The 25022-nt window shown below is 49.8% G+C and overlaps 1 long non-coding RNA gene across 3 annotated transcripts in view; it reads right to left on the reverse strand.

Annotated features, from left to right (window-relative positions):
- Nucleotides 1-24335, reverse strand: part of LOC144762056 (uncharacterized) — a 100114-nt gene extending 75779 nt beyond the window's left edge. For all 3 annotated transcript variants that reach the window (XR_013596032.1, XR_013596031.1, XR_013596030.1), the window contains exon 1: nucleotides 24256-24335. This is a non-coding gene — a long non-coding RNA (uncharacterized LOC144762056). The remainder of the gene's footprint in view (nucleotides 1-24255) is intronic.
- Between the last annotated feature and the right edge of the window lie 687 nt (nucleotides 24336-25022).

Consider the following 25022-nt stretch of genomic DNA (forward strand, 5'->3'; position numbering starts at 1 on the left):
CAGGACCTCCTGCTCCAGGTTGGACATGCGGACTCGTAGGCGGTGTTGGCGTTCCTTGCAGCTCCTGTGGGGGGCAGCTGGTGTTTCGGGTGCTTGGCGGTGGCGGTCGGCTTTCTTAGCCCGGCTCGGTCCCGCTGGTTTAGTCACGGAGGAGGATGCAGTCGAAGATGTTGCCCCGCTCGACTGCGTGTCCTCCTCCTCCTCCAGGGCCACCAGCCGCCGATACTCGGCGACTGTGGCCTCCAGCCTCCGTTGCCGGGCCAATCTAGCCTGCTCCCTCCTTGTTGTTGATTTGGAAGGAGCAACTATATGAAGAAAGAAAGACATAGTCTGTAACCAATGCTCCTTATTAATAACACAAAGTGATTGAGCCGAAAGTTGGGTCACAGAGTACAAGTAGCAAATTGAAAGCACAGTACATAACTATTGAGGACAGTATCTATGTAACCCTCCCACTTCTGCATCCTTGCTCTAACAGTAGTGGTAGTTTAATGAACTAATTCTACGACCACTATGGACTTCCATTACAGTCGACTATGACAGTACACCAGTCTTATTCTTCTTCTTCTCTCTTGTTTAGGGAAATGGGTACGTTATCTTATGCAAGCCGGCAGAATGACATGGACACAGCACAGTGAAGTTGCACCCGAGAAAAAAAGTTGCACACCATGATGATGGAGACAGACTTGCGTTACTGTACCGGTCCAGTACATGCAGGTGGTGAAGCTATTACTTTTCTATTACGGGTGGCACTGAGAATACTCTGTTACAAGGGCTACTGCTTAATTAATTTACCTTTCACCCTACAGTGCAAATGAGTACTAGAAAAGGAAACTGAAGAAGCTAACTAATTTGATTATCTATCACTTCACATGGGACGTATTTAATGACAGATGAGATGACTTTAGGTGCTTTGCTTAATATTGAGTGAACACAGTGATACACCCACACATGAATGACGTACTACAAGTAAACTAAAGTTATTAAGAGAGGTACGGAGTGTCCACCGTAATAACCAGATATATGCTGTGAATGCAAACGCAATACAAAGTACTGCTACTATTCATGGTAGTATTGGACACATTTACAATTTCTTTTCCTTGCCTTCCCTGCACTGGGACGGACGTGCGGGTGCGGTGGTACATGCTCTTCAAGGTAACACTTACTTCACCTGGCGACCATCTACTCTCTCTAGATACACATTTGCTATGTAAGAGTCAGAGAATACCATGCTCCAGGCATCCATTCATTCAAAGTATACGCACACATACAGTTTCTGTTTCACCCACCCAGGCTGCTGTCCTTCCACCCATCCTTGCTTCATCATTGACCCAGCCATGCACCATACCATATTCTTTCCTTCCCAGCCACCTCTGGGTCCAAGCAAACACATATCGTTCTTCTTTGCCAGCCATCATACAAGTTCGCGTCCCACTTACTTACACCCTTCTTTCGCTTTTCGTTCATCCCATCCATCACGTTCGTCTAAGAACTTATTGGGATTCTTCTCACCAAAAACTTCACAGCTAAGTCGAAGTACATTTCGAGGAGGCTACTACCTGGTTGATTTGTAATTGTAATACACCCGTGCAGAAAGCACACTATGCAGTCTTCAATCTCAATAAGTAAGGAATATATAGCTTACCTGTTTCCGCCACCACCGTTTGATCCCCCACAGGAACGGCCACCAGCTCTTCTACCGCCGCATCCTCCCCAGAGGCCTCCGAGTCCAAGTCCAACACATCAGCCACCTCCGCGCTGGCCCCGTCACCAGATGTTACACCTACAAAGTACATTTAAGAAAGTTAGAATACACCACTCACTACTATATAATATTTGGTCTAGGAGAAATGTTAAAAAAACAGAATACAATGTAATAATTTGTGACTGTCTACTCCATAGTAAAAATGTCCCATTTTCCAGGGAAGGCTGTTGTCTTGCTGCACTTTTATGCACAACTGATGAATGCTTGCTTTTGATTTTTAACACGCACCACTTTTTCTCCTAACAGACAGAAGCTTGACTCCTGAGTCCTAAGAACACGACCAGGATCAAGTTCAAAGTAGGTGAGAGTTCGGCTCGACCACAAGAAATGTGTCCAATTAATCGTCAGCACTAACCACTTTTCCGTTTACAGTTAAATAGTTTTATGACAAAGTAGATTTCAATAAATGTGTTTACTTTTAATAAAGCTTTTACACTTAAATAGACTCTGTGGTTTTTGTTCCTCTAGACTAGAGTGGATGAGCTAAAGGTTTTGGAATTTTTGCAAGCATGAGTGCCTCTGACACTTCTTGACTGTGCTGTGACTCCGTACTACTCTCTTGTCCTGCGTACGATAATCTAGAGATCATTGGGGATCTATAATCGGTGACTTCGGGAGCTGAATGACTCTGCCACACTATCTAGTCAGTAAGGAGACAGTGCATAGAGGTATTGCTGAATATAATGGGAGTCCAATGGAATTGCCAAATGTCCAATCTTAGTTAGCTACACAGACAGACTAATAAGAATAGTCTAGTAATACCACAGGGAGTCATCATATTCGAGGCAGGATAAGAATTTATATCCAGTCTACAAGAAGATCAAAGACGATTTAGAAAAAATCGAATGAGGAACGCTAGGAAAAAATAGGTACTGTTTAGTAAAATGTAAACTTACTGGGGCCAGCAAAGGAGCCCTCGCCTGCCCGATCCTGGCCTGCATCCTCAGCACCCTCCTCCTGTGCCCTCTTGCCCTTGGGGGGAGCTGATGTACAACATGAAAGAAAGAAAAACCATAAAACATGGATGAGATTTTTCAACCAAATCAAACATTTCAAAAGAACAATAACAACATATTTTGGAAAAATAGCAAATAGATAGACAACTATTCCACGGGATCTATCTCATGTGGTATACTACGTTATTCGTATTGCCTGATTTGCGGAACGTTGACTTAGAAAGTTCCTATGTAACTCAATAAACAGACTACTAAAGAGGTTTGCCTAGGCCTGGCACTGCAGGCAGTAGTGCACAACACGTGACAGACAAAGTCCATCCTGCTTGCAGATCAGTGAATACTCAAACTATCAATCCACCCGCCACCCCCGCCACTATTTCTTCTGATAGCCATGTGACTGTCTAAAGGAAGGACACTGGACTTCAGTCTGTTGGGGCTGATTTATAAGTCCCTTGCGGAAGTTGCGGCTGATTTTCCTCCATTGTTGCGTGCCTTTTCTGACGCAGCGGCAGAACAAAAGACTCGCCATGGTGTTGGTGCGGCGTATATATTAAAAAAAAAAACACATATGGGCGATGCATCACGTTGTAAAGCCCTGCGCCATCAGGGGGCGTTCCGGCGCAAGGGAGGGCGTACCTGCGCAGGAACGAATCCTAAAAGTGGCTGAGGGAAATCTACAAGATGTCAATCAGTCATTTTTATGACAATGATGCATGACTCAAACCCTGCGCGCTTGAAGCCGACGTACGGCTTGATGCAGCATTGGGGAGATAGGGTACCCCAGAGCATTGCTGGAGCTGCGCCATCGTTGGCACGCAACTCCAGCAATGCGCTGCCTTTACGGCACAGATGCGTAAGGCTTCTGTGACGTTTTGGGCCAATGGGTGGTGGTGGCATGGCACACAATTACTGCCGCATCCCTGCTACTTTGCAGGGATGCGCCGGTAATTGAAAATATGACCCTTACTGTCTAGCATTACGCAGTTCTTTTCTTTACAGTACACTGATACATAATTTCTCAGGCCAATGAAATGCTTCTGAACACAACATACAAAACAAAGAAGCATAGTAGCAAGCAAGGCTACTGAGAAGGAGAGCAGTGCACCTGAAAATGAAATGCATAGAAGATTTTGAAATATAATTTACCTCAATGTAATCGGCAGCATTATTGCTCTTGGTAAAGAACAAAGATTTGCAAATAACAGAGCAGGATAAAACAGAGTAGTAAATGTACTACTACTACTACTCACCAAGCCCGGGGACCTCTACGCCGAGCGCGTCCAGCAAGTCCCGCTCCCGGTCCATGACATCGGTCCAGCGGTGGGTGGCCTGGTTATATGTGCGCCGGACCCCAGAGATCTTGTACATGGCCCGGCACACCTTCTCCCACCGCTGGCGGCGCTCCCGGATGCCATAGCCGGTCGCGATCTTGCCGCCTCCCAGGATCGTCTTGGGGAGGCGGCGCTGGACATGGAAGATCAGTGCCGCCACTTCCTCCGCGCTAAAGATCTCCCTCGGTACCACTTGCTCCCCCCTTAAACGCCCGCACGGGAGCCGGGCACGGGGTGCGGGACCCTTCCCCTTCTCAGGGTGCTTCCCGGCTCCCTTTACCATGGTCTGGGCAGAAATAAACTTAAATGATAAAGAAGAAATAGAATAGTGAAGAAGAAAATAAAAGAGTTTAAAAAAGTAGTTTAAAAGTAACTAAAAGCTGCAGAAAACACAAAAATATAGAGCTAGAAAAATAGAGGGTTAGATAATAAGTAAAATTAGATCAAAAAAACTTCAAACAAGCAAAGGATGGCAGAGATTGAGAGAGGATAGAGAAAGCATGCCCAGAACCATAGCAATGAATGAGAAACAAGATGGCCGCGCCCGTTCACGACCGCGTGGGTAAGTTCGCGCGAGATTTTCCTTGCGAGTACGCGCGAACTTGTACTCGCGAGCAGCACACTTTGCGAGATTACACATAGCGGGCGGAAACGGAATTACGTCACGCCAACAAGATGGCCGCGCCCGTGTACGACCGATAGGGTAACTTGGCAAACGAATAGCTAGAAGCGCCTCGCGAACACGCGCAAGATCACGCGAACATACACGTCGCAACAAAAACAATTTTGTATTCGCACGTATTCGCGGCTTCCGAAATCGATCTCGCACGGATTCGCGCCCCAAATAACGCGCGAAATTGCAAAAAAAACGATTTTAGCTAAAATGAAAGCAATGAGCAGGTGCAAAAGTTCAAACTTAACATTAGTAACATTCAAGGTAGTGCTTCCTGATGGGCCCCTCCAGAGTTTGCAACAATTCTATGACCCTGCTATGACCCAAACAGCAGGCTCATAGAATAGCACCATAAAGGTCCTGTAAAAAAAAAATTTCACTGCAACAAAAAGCAAATTACAGATAAGGAAGGAAGCAGGTGCCAGCCAGACTGGAACTTTCAAAATTACTGACACATTAATGAAACACAAATTAATTGATGGCAGTTGAAGAAGGGCAGGTGTGCTAGCTTTTTTCAACCACCATAATCTACAGTAATAAATAAACCTAATAGGTGCCTGTGAGGATGTACTAGAGGGTGGCATGGGTGTCCCAGAGGGTGGCAGTGGTGAAACAGAGGGTGCTGTGAACCTGTGATGATAAACCAGACGTAGAAACAACATAGTCGCGGCCGTTGCAAGCCGAAAAGTAAGTTCGCAATTGCGAACTTGCCCCAAAATCGGCGCGAACACGCGCCAACACAAAAAACGGAAAAATCCGCAAGTCCGCTAGAGTTCGCGGATCTTCGCGGATTGCGAATCCGTAAATACGCAAGTTCGCGGATTGCCAATCCGCAAAATCCGCCCATGCTTAGGCGCAACTAGATCTTAATTTCGGGGGGGGGGGGCTAACATGGCAAATGAAGGGGCGTGGCTAATGTTAATTAATGGGCCGGAGCTAAAATGGCAGATAATCAGGATCGATTAATGCTCAGGTCAAGCTGAGAAACAATGTGGTGAATTCTGCATTTGAAACTGGACAACAATTAGAGCACACATTTTTGTTAATTTGATGCATTTATATGCTATTGTCTTATGAAAAAGGAACAGAATATACTGAATTAAAAGGCCAATTTAATATATTTTACTACAAAGCACTTTAGGAACACAATATAACCAATTTTCACAATACCATTTCAAGGCGACGACCCTTTTTTGCCAGTTCATTAACAATTGCTTTTATAGGAGGACAATGTGCTCGTAAAATCCATAGACAGGTGTGTGGGAATGCCCTAGCTCCACCCATGGAACGACTTCCCAACGCAAGGTCACTCAAGGCAGCTCAATGCTCTGCCTCTCATTACTCTGGAGTTCCTAATCCACGCAAAATCACACAAAGTGGCGTTTGTGTGGGTTAGGTAAATCCCAATTAAATGGGTAAAATGATGGCAGCGTAAAAGAAAATCAGAATGGATGGATACAAGGGTGAAAGTATAGTAAATGTAAATGTGAGAGGATGGGTGCGTTGGTGAAGGGATGGTAGAGTAAATAAATATCTGAAATGATGGCTAAAAGGATGGGTGTAAGGTTGGCAGAGTACATTGAAATCAGAAAGGATGGATGGTTGGATTGATGGATGAAAGGATAGCAGCTTCAGCATCGCACGCATGTATGACATTACAACACATGCCATCACAACGCATGCCTTTAGAACGCGGTTGTAACAACTCAAGTGCTGTTACAACACGTTACCATTACAATGCAAACTTTTATCATGCAAATGCCTTTATAACAAAGGCATACGTGTGGTAAAAGTTTTGTTTTAAAATATAACTATTTTACAGGTAAGTATAAACGCTATATATAATCTGAAATAAGAGCATCTCAATTGGTTTCATGTGGGATACATCACAAATAGTGAAATATTTAAATAAAAAAACCTTAAATAAGAGAACATGAGAAAATGAGAGCTATTTATAGTCAATCAGGACACGCCTCTGGGCGTAAACCAGGCGCTCTATAAATCTCCCTAATAATAATAATAATATATACCTGTAACTGGCTTATTTTTTTTAGTAAAGTGTGTATATATATACATACCCACCCTGAACCTTCAAATTAACCCAAAACCCATACCCACACTGAACCCCAAAATTACTCCAGGCACCCAAAAACCCATTACCAGCCTAAACTCTGAAATTAACCCCTTGGCACCCCAAAACCCATATCCGCCCTGAACTCTAAAATCACCCCTAGCATCCCAAAACCCATGCCCACCCTGAACCCTAAAATTACCCCTGGCACCCCAAAACCCATTTCAAGAAAAAGAGGAGCTTTAGAGGGAAAAGCCAGTCAATAGGTCGCCCTCCACTCAGTATGCAGCAAAAACACAAAGACCTAGACTATAGAAGCACATGTGAAAATTTACCCTTCTTTTTGAAATATTTCGTTCGTTGCTATTCTTTAGCAAACATAACTCCCCTTGTTACATCATTAATTGGGGTAGCCAAAATATCTTGGGTTGGTGCTTAATTCAAAAAATTGCCTGATTCTCATATAACAGTAAAATACAGTTGCGAGACCAATCATACCACACTTAATCTCGTGACAAAAACTAATGTAGTGATAAACCGAAAAAAGTGGGTGAAAGCGAGATGGCACCTCACGGGCGCACCACCAAGCGGGGACCTGACTGGTACTCGTCAGGACTGCCCTGTTGTCATCATCGGTACCATCAAGCTTAGAACAGAAAATAGTGTCCAAATGCACAAAAGATTTGTGCAGGAAAAAGTGCAGTGAACAGAAAACAAAAGGACCAAAATAGTGTCAATCAACACCTTAAAACACTCATAACACAACACAGACACACTACTTTTATTCAATTTCTTGTGTTGTGTATGGAATAATAAAAGAAAACAAGTAGAGATGGTTATCACCTATTCAACCATTCATACTTGTACTTGCCGACATGTTTCATTGCCTAGTGAACTTGTAGGCAATTTCATCAGGGCGTCAAATATATTAAAGCCACTGCAGGTGGACCCACATGTCTTCGCAACTGTAAATACATAAAATCCGCACCATTGTGGTTAACATAAAGCATCTAGTCTGTGTCTTACTCTCACACACAATTGACTCTCTGATAATTACCCTCAACAGGCCATAGGTGCTCCTACCAGCCAGACGGGACGAGGTTGTATTTTAAAAAAAATGATAGAACAAATCGCAACAAGTCGATTGTTCACTTCTCCCTTTGCGAGTGCTATGGAGGTGGGAGAGACAAAACACCATACTTAGTTCGTATTTAAACATATGTATATCATGCAAACCATCATTCACTTATAACTACGTTGTACATAGTGTGTAGATAAAGGCGGAGTGACAATATGCCATGACCTTCTGTATTATCCTCCCCAGTTACCAAGTCTACACCGAGTCACAAGCGATAGGCAAGAAGCAAAACTGTGCATTGCTCAAGTTACCCAAAACGCCCTGCACGTTCCACACATCGCGTTAGATAAAAAACATGTTAGATAAAAACGGATCCCCTCTGATGCCTGCACCAAATTGCAGCGTGCATGGAGATCGGTTTCCAGCGCGGACACTGCGTGTCTCCAGGCCATCGCCTGTACCTTCTAAGCATATGCGCATAACATCGCTTCCTGACACCCTCCGTTTGAGACCCCCAGTTGCCTTACCGAGCAGTGAAGAAGCGGCTGCTGTATCTCAGCCCGTGCCGTGTTTTCCTTTGCATTAGGAAAGTACTTGTAATGCCGCCTGTGATCTCGCGGGGAACCGCGTCGGCCATTTTGGATTGGGCAAGTTCATATTCAACAAAGCGAAAAGTGCTCGTCAAGGCGGAAACTAACGCGAGATTTCGGCGCGTGATCTCGATCTCGCTTTTTACAGCACTTTTAAAACTTTATGCACCTATCTGAAAACAATCACATCTTGTATGTAATTTGCAAATAGCCAGTATGCACATTGCTTAAATATATTTAACTGGGATCCATTACCACTGATTCAATTCAAAGGACCTTATGGACCAGCCACAAATGTTAAAATTGGATGGGAACAATTGCAGTTATTTTATCATCAACCCAATTTTTATTTTTGTGAATCTAATGAACGTGCTTTCATATCTTAGGCAGAATACATATTCAAGACCATAGTAAGAACACATTAAGGGTGCTCCAGTTTGTATGCATAAGTGCGCCCGGGACATGTCTTACAGCAATAAGAGTGTACAAGCAACCTCATACAGATGCCAAAGCGAAACTTAGTGTATCTTATTCCACTCCAATAAATCATTCAACCCCATCTTATCTGATTTCTCCTGGAAAATCCATTTAGCTTCCTTTCTGGCTAACAGACATTCCACTGTGTATGTGTCCCCTGTCACCTTCTCGAGAACTACCCACTTGAATGTATGTTTATTTGTGTGGCAGTGTTGTACAAGTTTCGTTGTCAGCTTTCCAGATTTTATGGTGCTTAGGTGTTCTTGGATGCGGGTTTTTATTTTCCGTGTCGTAAGGCCTATATATTGAAGGCCGCATTCGCAACTTAGTTTGTACACCACGCATGTGGTATTGCAATTACTAAATTGCCTGAGCTCCCATTCTCTGCCTGACTGTAGGGTGACCTGAGTTGTTTTTTCAGTAAGGTGACATACAGAGCAAGTGCCACAGGGATGATGTCCCGTAAGATGTATTTTGCTATTCGCTTTTGTTGTTTGTACACGAGTGTGGACCAATTTGTCTTTTAGGTTGCTGGTACGTTTAAAAGCAAAAGTGGGTTGAGGCATTTTGAAGTCTTTATTAGAGAGGATCGCCCAATGTTTTCGTATTGACTGCCGGATTTTGGAGGCTAGAGGGTTAAAAGTCATAACTACCGGTAAGCAGTCCTTTTTCTCTTTTTTATTTACTTCTAACAAAGCACTGCGTGGTGTATTAAGGGCTCTTTTCTTCGCAGTTTTAATAGTTCTTGCAGGGTATTCTCTTTGTAAAAGTTTCTCCCCCAACACCTGTGATTGTTCCACAAAAGTCTCGGTGCTAGAGCAATTCCTCCTATACCGGAGGAACTGGCCTACCGGCAGATTGTCCCTGAGCGCCCGCGGGTGGTAAGATTGATAAGATAATAATGAATTCTTATCTGTGGGTTTCTGGTGCACGCTCGTGGTCAGGGTTTTATCTTTGACAGTAATGTCCAGATCTAGATACACAGCGGAATCCCTGCTGTAAGACCAGGTGAATCTCAGGCTTTGATCTTGACAATTGAGCCAATTAAGAAACTCCAACAGGGTAGTCTCATCTCCAGTCCAGATGCAGAGCACATCATCTATATATCTCCTCCAGAGATGCACATGGTCTCTGAAGGGATTGCTGGTAGGATAGATGATGTGCTCTTCGAATTGGCCTACATATATACATGCCAGGCTCGGTGCCATTGTGGCCCCCATCGAGGTGCCCGTGGTTTGCAGATACATCTTGTCCTTATAGCAAAAGAAATTGCGAGTGAGTGCTATTTCGATGCATTGGAGCACAAATGTCTGCGGGGCATCATAAAACCACTCCTGGTCCCTCAGGGCCCTTGCTGCTGCCACCAGCGTGGCGTCCTGAGGGATACAAGAGTAGAGAGATTTGATATCGATGGTAACCAATATCTCACACGTGGGGTCAAAGGAAATTTCCCCGATCACATTCAGGATATCCATAGTATCTTTTACAAAAGATTTTTGTGTAATTACAGATTCCCGTAAAAAATAGTCGGCAAACTGAGACAAAGGCTCAAGGATCGACTGGATTCCGGATACAATCGGCCTGCCAGGCGGTGGCCGGGCAGGCTTATGTATTTTCGGTAGAATATAGAATGCAGGCATCCTGGGATTCATATTCACCAGGAATTCTGCTTCCCTGCTCGTAATCCATTTTTTCTCTTTAGCATCTGCCACCAGTTTCTTGATCTGTTTCTGTAAGTCTTGCGTGGGGTCACGTATTAGCGGTTGGTAATTGGCCCTGACATTTAATAGTCGTAAGACTTCTGCCTCATAGTCTTGGGTATTAAGAATCACCACCGCTCCCCCCTTGTCCGCACTCTTGATAGTGATATTAGTGTTGTTTTGCAGGGACTTAATTGCTTCCCAATCAGATCTGGACATGTTCTTGTAACCTGTATTCTGATTAAGGGATTCCAATTTTTCAATGTCCTCTAGGACTTTTGCTTCAAACACAGCAATTTCTGGTCCCACTACTGCACTCGAGGGAGTAAATCCAGATGGTCTTTTAAGATCAGTATTATAGCCCCCTTGTTTTTCTTGGGGGTGAGTGGCAAAAAACTTTTTGAGTTTAATTTTTCGGATCGTCTCAAAAAACTCTACCCTGCACTGAAAGGGATCATGAGTGGGGGTCGGAACAAAACCCAGCCCTTTATTAAGGACACGTTCTTCACTTTCTGTAAGCTGGTAGTCTGAGAGATTGACCACAATATTGTTTATTGGGGTTGTCTGCCTCTGCTGCGAGTTAGTCTTGGGGAGTATGTCTGCCATTGGGGTGGTCGATTGCCTCGTCCTCTTCCCCTTCCTGGTTGACCTGTTCCCTTGTTGGTCCCCTGGCCTTGCTCTAAAAAAGATCGCAGTAGGACCCCCAAATCGGCGTTGTTTTGTGGTTGTTCGTTAAACCTTACTCGGTTCCCCTGGGGTCTATCTTGCTCGTCCTCGCTCGACGTATTATCAAAAGACCAGTTGGCCGGAGTCCGTTTATGTTGTTGAGGACGGGGTTGTTGCTGGCCTGCCCCACCGCCACCTCTACGTGGTCCTGTTTGATGGATTTGTTCAGAGTCAGACTGGTAATAAGTATCGGTTACGTAAGGAAAAGCCCACTCGTGCGTATATCTCTGTAGATTTCTTTGTAAACCCTTGATTTTCTGGTTTATCATATACGTTTTGTATTCTGAGATATCGTCTTGCATTTTGCTCAGATGGTCTTTGGCATTCGTAAGAGTGTCGTCTCGTTTAATGCTCTCTTCGAGATCTAAGATCTCTTTTAGCAAATCCTCACTTAGTCTTTGGGCTGTACTGATTATAAGGATCAACCAGTCCCTGGTGCACTTATTAGCGATGTAACTCCAGTCGAGTCTGAACTTTTTGTCATCAAGGAATATCCTTGGTTCTATTCTAACCAAAAGGCTTGCAGGGGATGCTCCAGACGTGTAATATTCTGACATCAACGCCCCATGTAGAGCTATTCGAACCTGTTTTTTCTTTAAATTACTTAGTTTCTCCCACTCTTCTCTCACAGATGATTTCCCAAGTAATGGTGTGTCTGACAGAAGTGAAGGGGCTGCTAGAATTGCGGCAATCTGATCCTCAGAAAAGGCCAAACAGTTTTTATCCATAGTCTAGTCAATCAGAAGAGTCAAGGTGTACAAAGCAATTCCTGAGGCTCACGACTCACAGGAAAGGAGCTAGACGGCACAAGGGTGCGGATTAAATATTTCTTAAAAACAAGAGAATCATAAGGCTAGATAGCTCTCACGGCTGAGCCGCCGTTCAATGCAGTTCAAGAAAAAGAGGAGCTTTAGAGGGAAAAGCCAGTCAATAGGTCGCCCTCCACTCAGTATGCAGCAAAAACACAAAGACCTAGACTATAGAAGCACATGTGAAAATTTACCCTTCTTTTTGAAATATTTCGTTCCTGCACAAATCTTTTGTGCATTTGGACACTATTTTCTGTTCTAAGCTTGATGGTACCGATGATGACAACAGGGCAGTCCTGACGAGTACCAGTCAGGTCCCCGCTTGGTGGTGCGCCCGTGAGGTGCCATCTCGCTTTCACCCACTTTTTTCGGTTTATCACTACATTAGTTTTTGTCACGAGATTAAGTGTGGTATGATTGGTCTCGCAACTGTATTTTACTGTTATATGAGAATCAGGCAATTTTTTGAATTAAGCACCAACCCAAGATATTTTGGCTACCCCAATTAATGATGTAACAAGGGGAGTTATGTTTGCTAAAGAATAGCAACGAACGAAATATTTCAAAAAGAAGGGTACATTTTCACATGTGCTTCTATAGTCTACCCCAAAACCCATACCTGCACTGATCCCTAAAATTACACCCTTGCCCCCCAAAACCGACTCCCACCCTGAATTTTAAAATGACCCCTGGCACCCCAAAATCTATACCCATGCTGAACCATAAATTCCTCTAGGCATCCCATAACCCATACCCAATCGGAACCATAAATTCCCCCCTGGCACCCCATAACCCATAGCCACCCTGAACATAAATTCCCCCCTGGCACCCCATAACCCACACCTGCCCTGAACCCTAAAATTACCCCTGGCTCACCAAAACACATACCCACATTGAACCTTAAAATTAACCCCCTCACACCCTAAAACCCATACCCGCCCTGAACCCTAAAATTAACCCCATGGCACCCCGAAACCCATTATTTCCCTGAACCCTAAAGTTACCCCCTGGCACCCCAAATCCCAAACCCACCCTGAACCCTAAAATTACCCCTGGAACCCCAAAATCCATGCCCTCCTTGAACCCTAAAATTACAACTGGCACCCCAAAATCCATACCCATCCTGATCCCTAAAATTATCCCCCCCTGGCATCCCAAAACTCATACCCACCCCAAACCCTAAAATTACCCCCTGGCATCCCAAAACTCATTACCACCCTGAACCCTAAATTCACCCCCCTGGAGCCCCAAAACCCATACCCGGGCTGATCCCTAAAATTACACCCTTGCCCCCCAAAACCCGTACCCACCCTGAACCTTAAAATTACCCTTGGCACCCCAAAACCCATAACCATGCTGAACCATAAATTCCCCCCTGGCACCCCATAACCCATACCCACCCTGAACCCTAAAATAGCCCCCTGACACTCCAAAACCCACACCTGCCCTGAACCCTAAAATTCCCCCTGGCACACCAAACACATACCCACGCTGAACACTAAAATTAACCCTGTGGCACCCCAAAACCCATACCCATGCTGAACCATAATTTCCCCTCTGGCACCCCATAACCCATACCCACCCTGAACCATAAATTCCCCCTGGCATCCCATAACCCATACCCACCCTGACCCATAAATTCCCCCTGGCATCCCATAACCCATACCCACCATGAACCCTAAAATTGCCCCCTGACATCCCAAAACCCACACCTGCCCTGAACCCTAAAATTACCCCTGGCACACCAAAACCCATACCCACCCAGAACCCTAAAATTGCCCCCCTGACACCCCAAAACCCACACCCACTCTGAACCCTTAAATGCATTAAAGTTACTGGAACTTACATAAAAAAAACTGCTGCCTGCTCTTCTGATGCTATACTGTGGAGTCTGGCTGATCAGCAGCACTGCGTCCTGGCATCCAGCCCCTCCCGAAGGTCTCACAGAGTAGATAGGTGTGGGTCTAAAGTTTCCTGGTTTCTCCTTGCCTGGGCCTCCTCTGTTTCTTTGTGGGGGCCCTTGGATGCAAAAATAGAAAGATCCATGGCCCTGTTCACCATTCATCTCGTGAGCAGTGCAGCGGATGTGAATTCCATCCAAGTGCACAGACAGCAGGGGCAAAGGGATGGCAGTGTAGGTGACGCTTTTCCATTGTAAATTAATTTCTGCTGGTGTCATAGCCCAGGGTTTGCTGTCTGTGCACTTGTATGGAATACACATCTATACAAGTGCACAGACAGCACACCCTGGGCTATGACGCCAGCAGAAATTCCTTTACAAAGGAAAAGTGTCACCTGCACTGGCCAGCCCTTTCCCCCTGCTGTGCACTTCACACCCCATGCTCACAATACATCAAGTGCTTAGGTGCAATCCCTGCCTTCAGGCAAGGATTTCACCTCAGTGCCACTCTAAAGGAAAACAAGGGGTTTCACTCGTTGAAACTGTTCAGAGGCTGGCTGTCTGGCTCGGGCTGCTGGGCCTCTCAGAAAGCATAAAAAAAATCACAATCTCGGATCGGATGCGCAGCGTTAGTGCATCATTTCAGTGCGTGTCCTCTTAGCCCGGGCAGAGGAGGCGACGGGGGGGGAGCTGAAGCACGGTGAGTACAGTGCAGACGATGGCTGAGCACAGAGACGGGCTCTACAGAGCAGGCCCGGGTCTAGCGGTTGGGCGGGTGGGCCAGGCCCACCCAAACAGGAGCCTTGGGCCTCGCAGTGAGGGCTCGAAGGCAGCTGCGCACCGCACAGGTCGTGTGTGTCAGCCCGGGCCAAGATAGCTACCCGGGCGCGCGCGCGCGCACACACACGCACGCACGCACGCACACATACACACACACAGACAGTTTTAGAAATGATCGCAGCCGCACCGAGTACTTCACAGGTCTTTAAATGTTAACGAGACTTTGTTTATTTTTTCACCCCTTCATCTCTGCATGGTGAAAGGTGACACATCCTTTCTTTGACCTTGGTAACCTTTGTTAACCTTTGCCTACTGTCCTGCTGCTTATTTCTTTTTCTATGCAGCCCAGGAGAAAATAAGTTTGTTTCTTCCTAGTCACCTTTCCTGACCCCTGCAGGCTCATCGGGTTGTGACACAAAGTTTGACTAATTTATTAGGTAAGAGAATGTGTTATTTTCTTTTTAAAATCTGCACAGGCCCAGCAGGACACATACTTCGTATGTGCTTCATGTAAACAGTTTTTATCATTATCATGCAGGACAGCAATAAGACGATACAAAATGCCCAGATAACGCTGGTCATTATTGATCCTTCTGGAGAGCAATCATTTGTCTGTTAATAGTTTTTAAATTCAGATGAACTGTATTTTATGTGGAAGCTCAGTGGGTTACTGCCTTTGTCACAGAGATTATTGTGTTACTTGCAGTTCAGAAGTTACAATCCTAACATAGGACAGTGACCTATGAACTGTCACCAAAGAGCTGCATACAAACATGAATGGTATACTTAGAACTTCGCTTTTTTTGTTTTGTGATATAGTTAGAACTTCCCCAGTCTTTTATTATTCTAATGTTGCTAAAATGAGTGTGTTTGGGCAGATATACATTTTTATCAGTAAAGCTGACCCCCATGGAATACTCTTTGAATTCTAATGTTGTGTTTCCCCAGACCAAACCCTCTTAAAATATACTGCCCACCAGTATGGATGACATGTGATTCCTACACCTTGTAATCCTCATTGGCTTATGTGACATTCCCTGTAGAGTGATTTACACACTTGTATGATTCATTCTCTCTGTATAATATGTGCTTGGTGTAAAGTACTGACACACACTACACTGATATGAGTAGTGCTATACAACAAATGAAATGCATATGAGAGAGGGGCTACGTAAAGATGAGGGGCACCGTTGGAGGGTGGCAGTGAGGGAGCCAGATGACGAGTTCAATAGGGGGGGCTACGGAGAGATGAGGGGCATTGTTGGAGGGTGGTAGTGAGGGAGTCTGAGGAGGAGGTCATGAGGGGGAGGGGCTACAGAGAGATGAGGGGCACTGGTGGATGGTGGTAGTGAGGGAGTCTGAGGAGGAGGTCATGGGGGGGAGGGGCTATGAGGAGATGAGGGGCACTGGTGGAGGGTGGTAGTGAGGGAATCTGAGGAGGAGGTCATGAGGGGGAGGGGCTCCAGAGAGATGAGGGGCACTGGTGGAGAGTGGTAGTGAGGGAGTCTGAGGAGGAGGTCATGAGTAGGAGGGGTTACAGAGAGATGAGGGACACTGGTGGAGGGTGGCAGTGAGGGAGCCAGATGACGAGTTCAATAGGGGGGGATACGGAGAGATGAGGGGCCCTGTTGGAGGGTGGTAGTGAAGGAGCCAGATGACGAGTTCAATAGGGGGGGCTATGGAGAGATGGGTGGCCCTGTTGGAGGGTGGTAGTGAGGGAGTCTGAGGAGGAGGTTATGAGGGGAGGGGCTACAGAGAGATGAGGTGCACTGGTGGAGGGTGGCAGTGAGGGAGCCAGATGACAAGTTCAATAGGGGGGGCTACGGAGAGATGGGGGGCCCTGTTGGAGGGTGGTAGTGAGGGAGTCTGAGGAGGAGGTCATGAGGGGGAGGGGCTACAGAGAGATGAGGGGCACTGTTGGAGGGTGGCAGTGAGGGAGCCAGATGACAAGTTCAATAGGGGGGGCTACGGAGAGATGGGTGGCCCTGTTGGAGGGTGGTAGTGAGGGAGTCTGAGGAGGAGGTCATGAGGGGGAGGGGCTACGGAGAGATGAGGGGCACTGGTGGAGGGTGGCAGTGAGGGAGCCAGATGACAAGTTCAATAGGGGGGGCTACGGAGAGATGGGGGGCCCTGTTGGAGGGTGGTAGTGAGGGAGTCTGAGGAGGAGGTCATGAGGGGGAGGGGCTATGGAGAGATGAGGGGCACTGGTGGAGGGTGGTAGTGGGGGAGTCTGAGGAGGAGGTCTTGAGGGGGAGGGGCTACAGAGAGATGAGGTGCACTGGTGGAGGGTGGCAGTGAGGGAGCCAGATGACAAGTTCAATAGGGGGGGCTACGGAGAGATGGGGGGCCCTGTTGGAGGGTGGTAGTGAGGGAGTCTGAGGAGGAGGTCATGAGGGGGAGGGGCTATGGAGAGATGAGGGGCACTGGTGGAGGGTGGTAGTGGGGGAGTCTGAGAAGGAGGTCTTGAGGGGGAGGGGCTACAGAGAGATGAGGGGCACTGGTGGATGGTGGTAGTGAGGGAGTCTGAGGAGGAGGTCATGAGGGGGAGGGGCTACAGAGAGATGAGGGGCACTGGTGGAGGGTGGTAGTGGGGGAGTCTGAGGAGGAGGTCATGAGGGGGAGGGGCTACAGAGAGATGAGGGGCACTGGTGGAGGGTGGTAGTGAGGGAGCCATATGACGAGTTCAATGGGGGGGCTACAGAGAGATGAGGGACACTGTTGGAGGGTGGTAGTGAGGGAATCTGAGGAGAAGGTCATGAGGGGGAGGGGCTCCAGAGAGATGATGGGCACTGGTGGAGGGTGGTAGTGAGGGAGCCAGATGACGAGTTCAGTAGGGGGGGCTACGGAGAGATGAGGGGCACTGTTGGAGGGTGGTAGTGGGGGAGTCTGAGGAGGAGGTCTTGAGGGGGCGGGGCTACAGAGAGATGAGGGGCACTGGCGGAGGGTGGTAGTTAGGGAGTCTGAGGAGGAGGTCATGAGGGGGAGGGGCTACGGAGAGATGAGGGGCACTGGTGGAGGGTGGTAGTGGGGGAGTCTGAGGAGGAGGTCTTGAGGGGGAGGGGCTACAGAGAGATGAGGGGCACTGGTGGATGGTGGTAGTGAGGGAGCCTGAGGAGGAGGTCATGAGGGGGAGGGGCTACAGAGAGATGAGGGGCACTGGTGGAGGGTGGTAGTGGGGGAGCCATATGACGAGTTCAATGGGGGGGCTACAGAGAGATGAGGGACACTGTTGGAGGGTGGTAGTGAGGGAATCTGAGGAGAAGGTCATGAGGGGGAGGGGCTCCAGAGAGATGAGGGGCACTGGGGGAGGGTGGAAGTGAGGGAGTCTGAGGAGGAGGTCATGAGGGGGAGGGGCTACAGAGAGATGAGGGGCACTGGGGGAGGGTGGAAGTGAGGGAGTCTGTAGTCCCTCCCCCTCATGAACTCCTCCTCAGAGAGATGAGGGGCACTGGTGGAGGGTGGTAGTGAGGGAATCCCAGGAGGTCATGAGGGGAGAGGCTCCAGAGAGATGAGGGGCACTGGTGGAGGGTGGTAGTGAGGGAGCCAGATGACGAGTTCAATAGGGGGGGCTACGGAGAGATGAGGGGCCCTGTTGGAGGGTGGTAGTGAGGGAGTCTGAGGAGGAGGTCATGAGGGGGAGGGGCTCCAGAGAGATGAGGGGCACTGGTGGAGGGTGGTAGTGAGGGAGTCTGAGAAGGAGGTCATGGGGGGCTATGAGGAGATGAGGGGCACTTGTGGTGTGTGGCAGTGAGGGAATCCGAGGAAGAGGTCAATAGGGGGGTCATGGAGGGATGAGGAGCACTGGGGGAGGGTGGTAGTGGGGGAGTCTGAGGAGGAGGTCTTGAGGGGGAGGGGCTACAGAGAGATGAGGGGCACTGTTGGAGGGTGGCAGCGAGGGAGCCAGATGACGAGTTCAATAGGGGGGGCTACAGAGAGATGAGGGACACTGGTGGAGGGTGGTAGTGAGGGAGTCTGAGGAGGAGGTCATGATGGGGAGGGGCTACGGAGAGATGAGGGGCACTGGTGGAGGGTGGTAGTGGGGGAGTCTGAGGAGGAGGTCTTGATGGGGAGGGGCTACAGAGAGATGAGGGGCACGGGTGGATGGTGGTAGTGAGGGAGTCTGAGGAGGAGGTCATGAGGGGGAGGGGCTACAGAGAGATGAGGGGCACTGGTGGAGGGTGGTAGTGGGGGAGTCTGAGGAGGAGGTCATGAGGGGGAGGGGCTACAGAGAGATGAGGGGCACTGGTGGAGGGTGGTAGTGAGGGAGCCATATGACGAGTTCAATAGGGGGGGCTACAGAGAGATGAGGGACACTGTTGGAGGGTGGTAGTGAGGGAATCTGAGGAGAAGGTCATGAGGGGGAGGGGCTCCAGAGAGATGAGGGGCACTGGTGGAGGGTGGTAGTGAGGGAGCCAGATGACGAGTTCAATTGGGGGGGCTACGGAGAGATGAGGGGCCCTGTTGGAGGGTGGTAGTGGGGGAGTCTGAGGAGGAGGTCTTGAGGGGGCGGGGCTACAGAGAGATGAGGGGCACTGGTGGAGGGTGGTAGTTAGGGAGTCTGAGGAGGAGGTCATGATGGGGAGGGGCTACGGAGAGATGAGGGGCACTGGTGGAGGGTGGTAGTGGGGGAGTCTGAGGAGGAGGTCTTGATGGGGAGGGGCTACAGAGAGATGAGGGGCACGGGTGGATGGTGGTAGTGAGGGAGTCTGAGGAGGAGGTCATGAGGGGGAGGGGCTACAGAGAGATGAGGGGCACTGGTGGAGGGTGGTAGTGGGGGAGTCTGAGGAGGAGGTCTTGAGGGGGAGGGGCTACAGAGAGATGAGGGGCACTGGTGGAGGGTGGTAGTTAGGGAGTCTGAGGAGGAGGTCATGATGGGGAGGGGCTACGGAGAGATGAGGGGCACTGGTGGAGGGTGGTAGTGGGGGAGTCTGAGGAGGAGGTCTTGATGGGGAGGGGCTACAGAGAGATGAGGGGCACGGGTGGATGGTGGTAGTGAGGGAGTCTGAGGAGGAGGTCATGAGGGGGAGGGGCTACAGAGAGATGAGGGGCACTGGTGGAGGGTGGTAGTGAGGGAGCCATATGACGAGTTCAATAGGGGGGGCTACAGAGAGATGAGGGACACTGTTGGAGGGTGGTAGTGAGGGAATCTGAGGAGAAGGTCATGAGGGGGAGGGGCTCCAGAGAGATGAGGGGCACTGGTGGAGGGTGGTAGTGAGGGAGCCAGATGACGAGTTCAATTGGGGGGGCTACGGAGAGATGAGGGGCCCTGTTGGAGGGTGGTAGTGAGGGAGTCTGAGGAGGAGGTCATGAAGGGGAGGGGCTACGGAGAGATGAGGGGCACTGTTGGAGGGTGGTAGTGGGGGAGTCTGAGGAGGAGGTCTTGAGGGGGCGGGGCTACAGAGAGATGAGGTGCACTGGTGGAGGGTGGTAGTTAGGGAGTCTGAGGAGGAGGTCATGAGGGGGAGGGTCTACGGAGAGATGAGGGGCACTGGTGGAGGGTGGTAGTGGGGGAGTCTGAGGAGGAGGTCTTGAGGGGGAGGGGCTACAGAGAGATGAGGGGCACTGGTGGATGGTGGTAGTGAGGGAGTCTGAGGAGGAGGTCATGAGGGGGAGGGGCTACAGAGAGATGAGGGGTACTGGTGGAGGGTGGTAGTGAGGGAGCCATATGATGAGTTCAATAGGGGGGGCTACAGAGAGATGAGGGACACTGGTGGAGGGTGGTAGTGAGGGAATCTGAGGAGAAGGTCATGAGGGGGAGGGGCTCCAGAGAGATGAGGGGCACTGGTGGAGGGTGGTAGTGAGGGAGCCAGATGACGAGTTCAGTAGGGGGGGCTACGGAGAGATGAGGGGCCCTGTTGGAGGGTGGTAGTGAGGGAGTCTGAGGAGGAGGTCATGAGGGGGAGGGGCTACGGAGAGATGAGGGGCACTGTTGGAGGGTGGTAGTGGGGAGTCTGAGGAGGAGGTCTTGAGGGGGCGGGGCTACAGAGAGATGAGGGGCACTGGCGGAGGGTGGTAGTTAGGGAGTCTGAGGAGGAGGTCATGAGGGGGAGGGGCTACGGAGAGATGAGGGGCACTGGTGGAGGGTGGTAGTGGGGGAGTCTGAGGAGGAGGTCTTGAGGGGGAGGGGCTACAGAGAGATGAGGGGCACTGGTGGATGGTGGTAGTGAGGGAGTCTGAGGAGGAGATCATGAGGGGGAGGGGCTACAGAGAGATGAGGGGCACTGGTGGAGGGTGGTAGTGGGGGAGTCTGAGGAGGAGGTCATGAGGGGGAGGGGCTACAGAGAGATGAGGGGCACTGGTGGAGGGTGGTAGTGAGGGAGCCAGATGACGAGTTCAATAGGGGGGGCTACAGAGAGATGATGGACACTGTTGGAGGGTGGTAGTGAGGGAATCTGAGGAGAAGGTCATGAGGGGGAGGGGCTCCAGAGAGATGAGGGGCACTGGTGGAGGGTGGTAGTGAGGGAGTCTGAGAAGGAGGTCATGGGGGGCTATGAGGAGATATGGGGCACTTGTGGTGTGTGGCAGTGAGGGAATCCGAGGAAGAGGTCAATAGGGGGGTCATGGAGGGATGAGGAGCACTGGGGGAGGGTGGTAGTGGGGGAGTCTGAGGAGGAGGTCTTGAGGGGGAGGGGCTACAGAGAGATGAGGGACACTGGTGGAGGGTGGTAGTGAGGGAATCCAAGGAAGAGGTCAATAGGGGGGGCCATGGAGGGATGAGGGGCACTGGGGGAGGGTGGTAGTAAAGGTATTTGCTGAGAAAGCGGTCATTGGTGGGGCACCAAAAATTACTTTCGCATCAGTGCTAAAGCCGGCCCTGTCATGCCCTTCTGTTTTTGTTTATTTAATTAGCAGTCGGGCCATAAGGGCTACTGTGCAACATACTTTAAAGTGCCTGCTAATTACGATATATTTACTGCTATATTCAATGTTTTAAGTATGAAGGTGATTTTACTAATGTTTTTACTGGGAAAAATTAAAGTGGAGCCCGGTGCTGCCTGATGTGGGGCTGGGGCCCAAGGTCATCTGTGAGGTAAGGTGCACTGGAGAGGAGTAGTGGATAATCAAGCCTGTAAGGGAGTGTGTTGCAGAGCCCGTGGTTAGGTGGAGGTAGTAATGAAGAGGGATTCTCCCTGAAGGTTCGCACAGAGGGAGCCCGAGGAGTGTCACTTGCCTGATACTCCCACCTCAGAAACCTCCTCTTCCCATCAAAGGAACATTACATGGAAAATAACACTTTTTGAGAGTGATAACATTAAAAAGAGATTTGCAAAAGAGTGAGTTTTACTGGGCCTTGTAAGACTTAAAAGAGATAAAGGAGGGCCCTGAAGCAGGCCTGCCTAGACATAAATGCAACAAATCAAGTCCGCAGTGGCCCACCCAAATGCACCCTTGGCCCCCCAAATAAAAATTCCTGGAGCCGGGCCTGCTACAGAGTCCAGCCTTACACAGTGCACCAAAAGCATTAGTGTGCAGACACACCTATCCGTGAGCATGCGTCAGTTTGCAAGACAACCCTGAGGAAGCGTCAACGTGCACACAGCTCCCTCACAAGACAGCTCGCACCCTCTCCCTCATGTTATGTTATGTTATGTTAATAACATTTCTATAGCGCACAGATGCCCCAGCCAAGGGGCGTCCCGGCGCTTCTGGTAAGATACTCAAACACAACACAACAGAACAATGGAGGAGGCACCTAAGAGGGATGAGGGAACAAATGCGTTTTGATGGCTTTCCTGAATTTCAGCAGCTCATCAATTTCTCGAATGTGGGAAGATAGAGAATTCCACAGCTTAGCAGCCAAGACTCGAAAGGAACGTCCTCCCGCTCTACTCAGTCTAAATCGTGGGACCACAGCCAAGTTTTGGCCCAGGGATCTCAAAGGGCGCGAAGGAACATAAAGCTTCAGAAGATTGTCAAGAATCGGAGGGGAGGCCATCCTGAGGATCTTGAATGCCAGACAGAGGGTCTTAAAATATATCCTCTGTGTAACCGGTAGCCAGTGTAGCGAGAGGATGGTACTCTCAGCAGAACAGAACCTCGGGAGCCCCACGAGGGCTCTGGCTGCTGCATTCTGGATACGTTGCATCCGCGCAATTTCAGCCTGGTTGGCCCCCAAGAGTAATGAGCTGGCATAATTAAGCTGTGATAATATAGATGCTTGAATAACCAGCTGCCTGGTTTAGGAATCAAAGAACCTTAAAATGGCCACAAAAGCTGAGGGCAGGGTCAAGCCAAACCCCCAGGTTCTTCACCTCTGTCACTGGAATAGGGGTTACACCCAGCTCAGGGGGCTGCCACTTATCACCCCAAAGATCCGCTCGCTTACCCACTATCATGACCTCCGTTTTTTTGGCATTGAGCTGGAGACAGTTGGTATTCATCCAGCTGGCCACTGCCAGGAGTCCTTCCCGAAATCATGTGCTGAAGCTGCACACAGCTCCCTCCCAAGGAAGCTCGCACCCTCTCCCTCATCTGCTGCGGCTGCACACAGCTCCCTGCCACTGAAGCTCGCACCTTCTCCCTCATGTGCTGCGGATGCACACAGCTCCCTCCCAAGGAAGCTCGCACCCTCTCCCTCATATGCTGCGGCTGCACACAGCTCCCTTCCAAGGAAGCTCACACCCTCTCCCTCATGTGCTGGAGCTGCACACAGCTCCCTTCCAAGGAAGCTCGCACCCTCTCCCTCATGTGCTGCAGCTGCACACAGCTCCCTGCCACTGATGCGTGCACCCTCTCCCTCATGTGCTGCAGCTGCACACAGTTCCCTGCCACTAAAGCTCGCACCCCCTCCCTCATGTGCTGAAGCTGCACACAGCTCCCTCCCAAGGGAGCTCGCACCCTCTCCCTCATGTGCTGAAGCTGCACACAGCTCCCTGCCACTGAAGCTCGCACCCTCTCCCTCATCTGCTGCGGCTGCACACAGCTCCCTGCCACTGAAGCTCGCACCTTCTCCCTCATTTGCTGCGGCTGCACACAGCTCCCTCCCAAGGAAGCTCGCACCCTCTCCCTCATATGCTGCGGCTGCACACAGCTCCCTTCCAAGGAAGCTCACACCCTCTCCCTCATGTGCTGGAGCTGCACACAGCTCCCTTCCAAGGAAGCTCGCACCCTCTCCCTCATGTGCTGCAGCTGCACACAGCTCCCTGCCACTGATGCGTGCACCCTCTCCCTCATGTGCTGCAGCTGCACACAGTTCCCTGCCACTAAAGCTCGCACCCCCTCCCTCATGTGCTGAAGCTGCACACAGCTCCCTCCCAAGGGAGCTCGCACCCTCTCCCTCATGTGCTGAAGCTGCACGCAGTTCCCTCCCAAGGGAGCTCGCACCCTCTCCCTCCTCAGCAGTGGGGACCCTCCGCCCCTGGGCAGTGTGTAGAGAAGCCACACAGAGTCTGTACTCACGAGCTGCGCACATCTGGAGCACGGGGCCCAGCACAAGGGCCAGGGCGAGCAGGTAACAGCCAGCGTTCTTCATCTTGATATCCGAGGGACGCTCTGAACTCCAAGTGGTGGAGCCACCATATTTATAGGCCTCTGCCTGTGTGTTTCGCAAGGCTGGCCAATGGGGGACGGGGATGGACCTGTTTCTTCCTCTGACTCCGCCTCCCATTAAGAGTCGCCGCCCCCTGTCCTCGCCTGTCCCGGTGTTTGACATCCTGGAGCCGGTGCCAGCATTTCCAGCGCACAGCAGAGCGCAGCAGGATGTGTCCACGCGGGTACAGTTCCATTGTAAGACACACACCTCACAGCAAGAGCAAAGCTTGAGAGTCAGGGCTGGTTACACTCCTGCTGGCAGAGACCTTTGGCATGGGTAAAGCTCGAGAGTCAGGGCTGGTAACACTCCTGCTGGCAGAGACCTTTGACATGGGCAAAGCTCGAGAGTCAGGGCTGGTAACACTCCTGCTGGCAGAGACCTTTGACATGGGCAAAGCTTGAGAGTCAGGGCTGGTTACACTCCTGCTGGCAGAGACCTTTGGCATGGGTAAAGCTTGAGAGTCAGGGCTGGTAACACTCCTGCTGTCAGAGACCTTTGACATGGGCAACGAGGGCCCTGGCCCGGGGCCCCAGCCTTCCAGGCGCCCCTGACAGAGCCAGCTCTGTTCTACAGTCTTGCCCTGATAAGCTTGTTTTAAGTACCATGTTCCTTTCCTTTATCTTTATTTTGGCCG

The sequence above is a fragment of the Lissotriton helveticus genome, chromosome 6, assembly GCF_964261635.1.
Source record: "Lissotriton helveticus chromosome 6, aLisHel1.1, whole genome shotgun sequence".
NCBI classification, from domain to species: domain Eukaryota; kingdom Metazoa; phylum Chordata; class Amphibia; order Caudata; family Salamandridae; genus Lissotriton; species Lissotriton helveticus.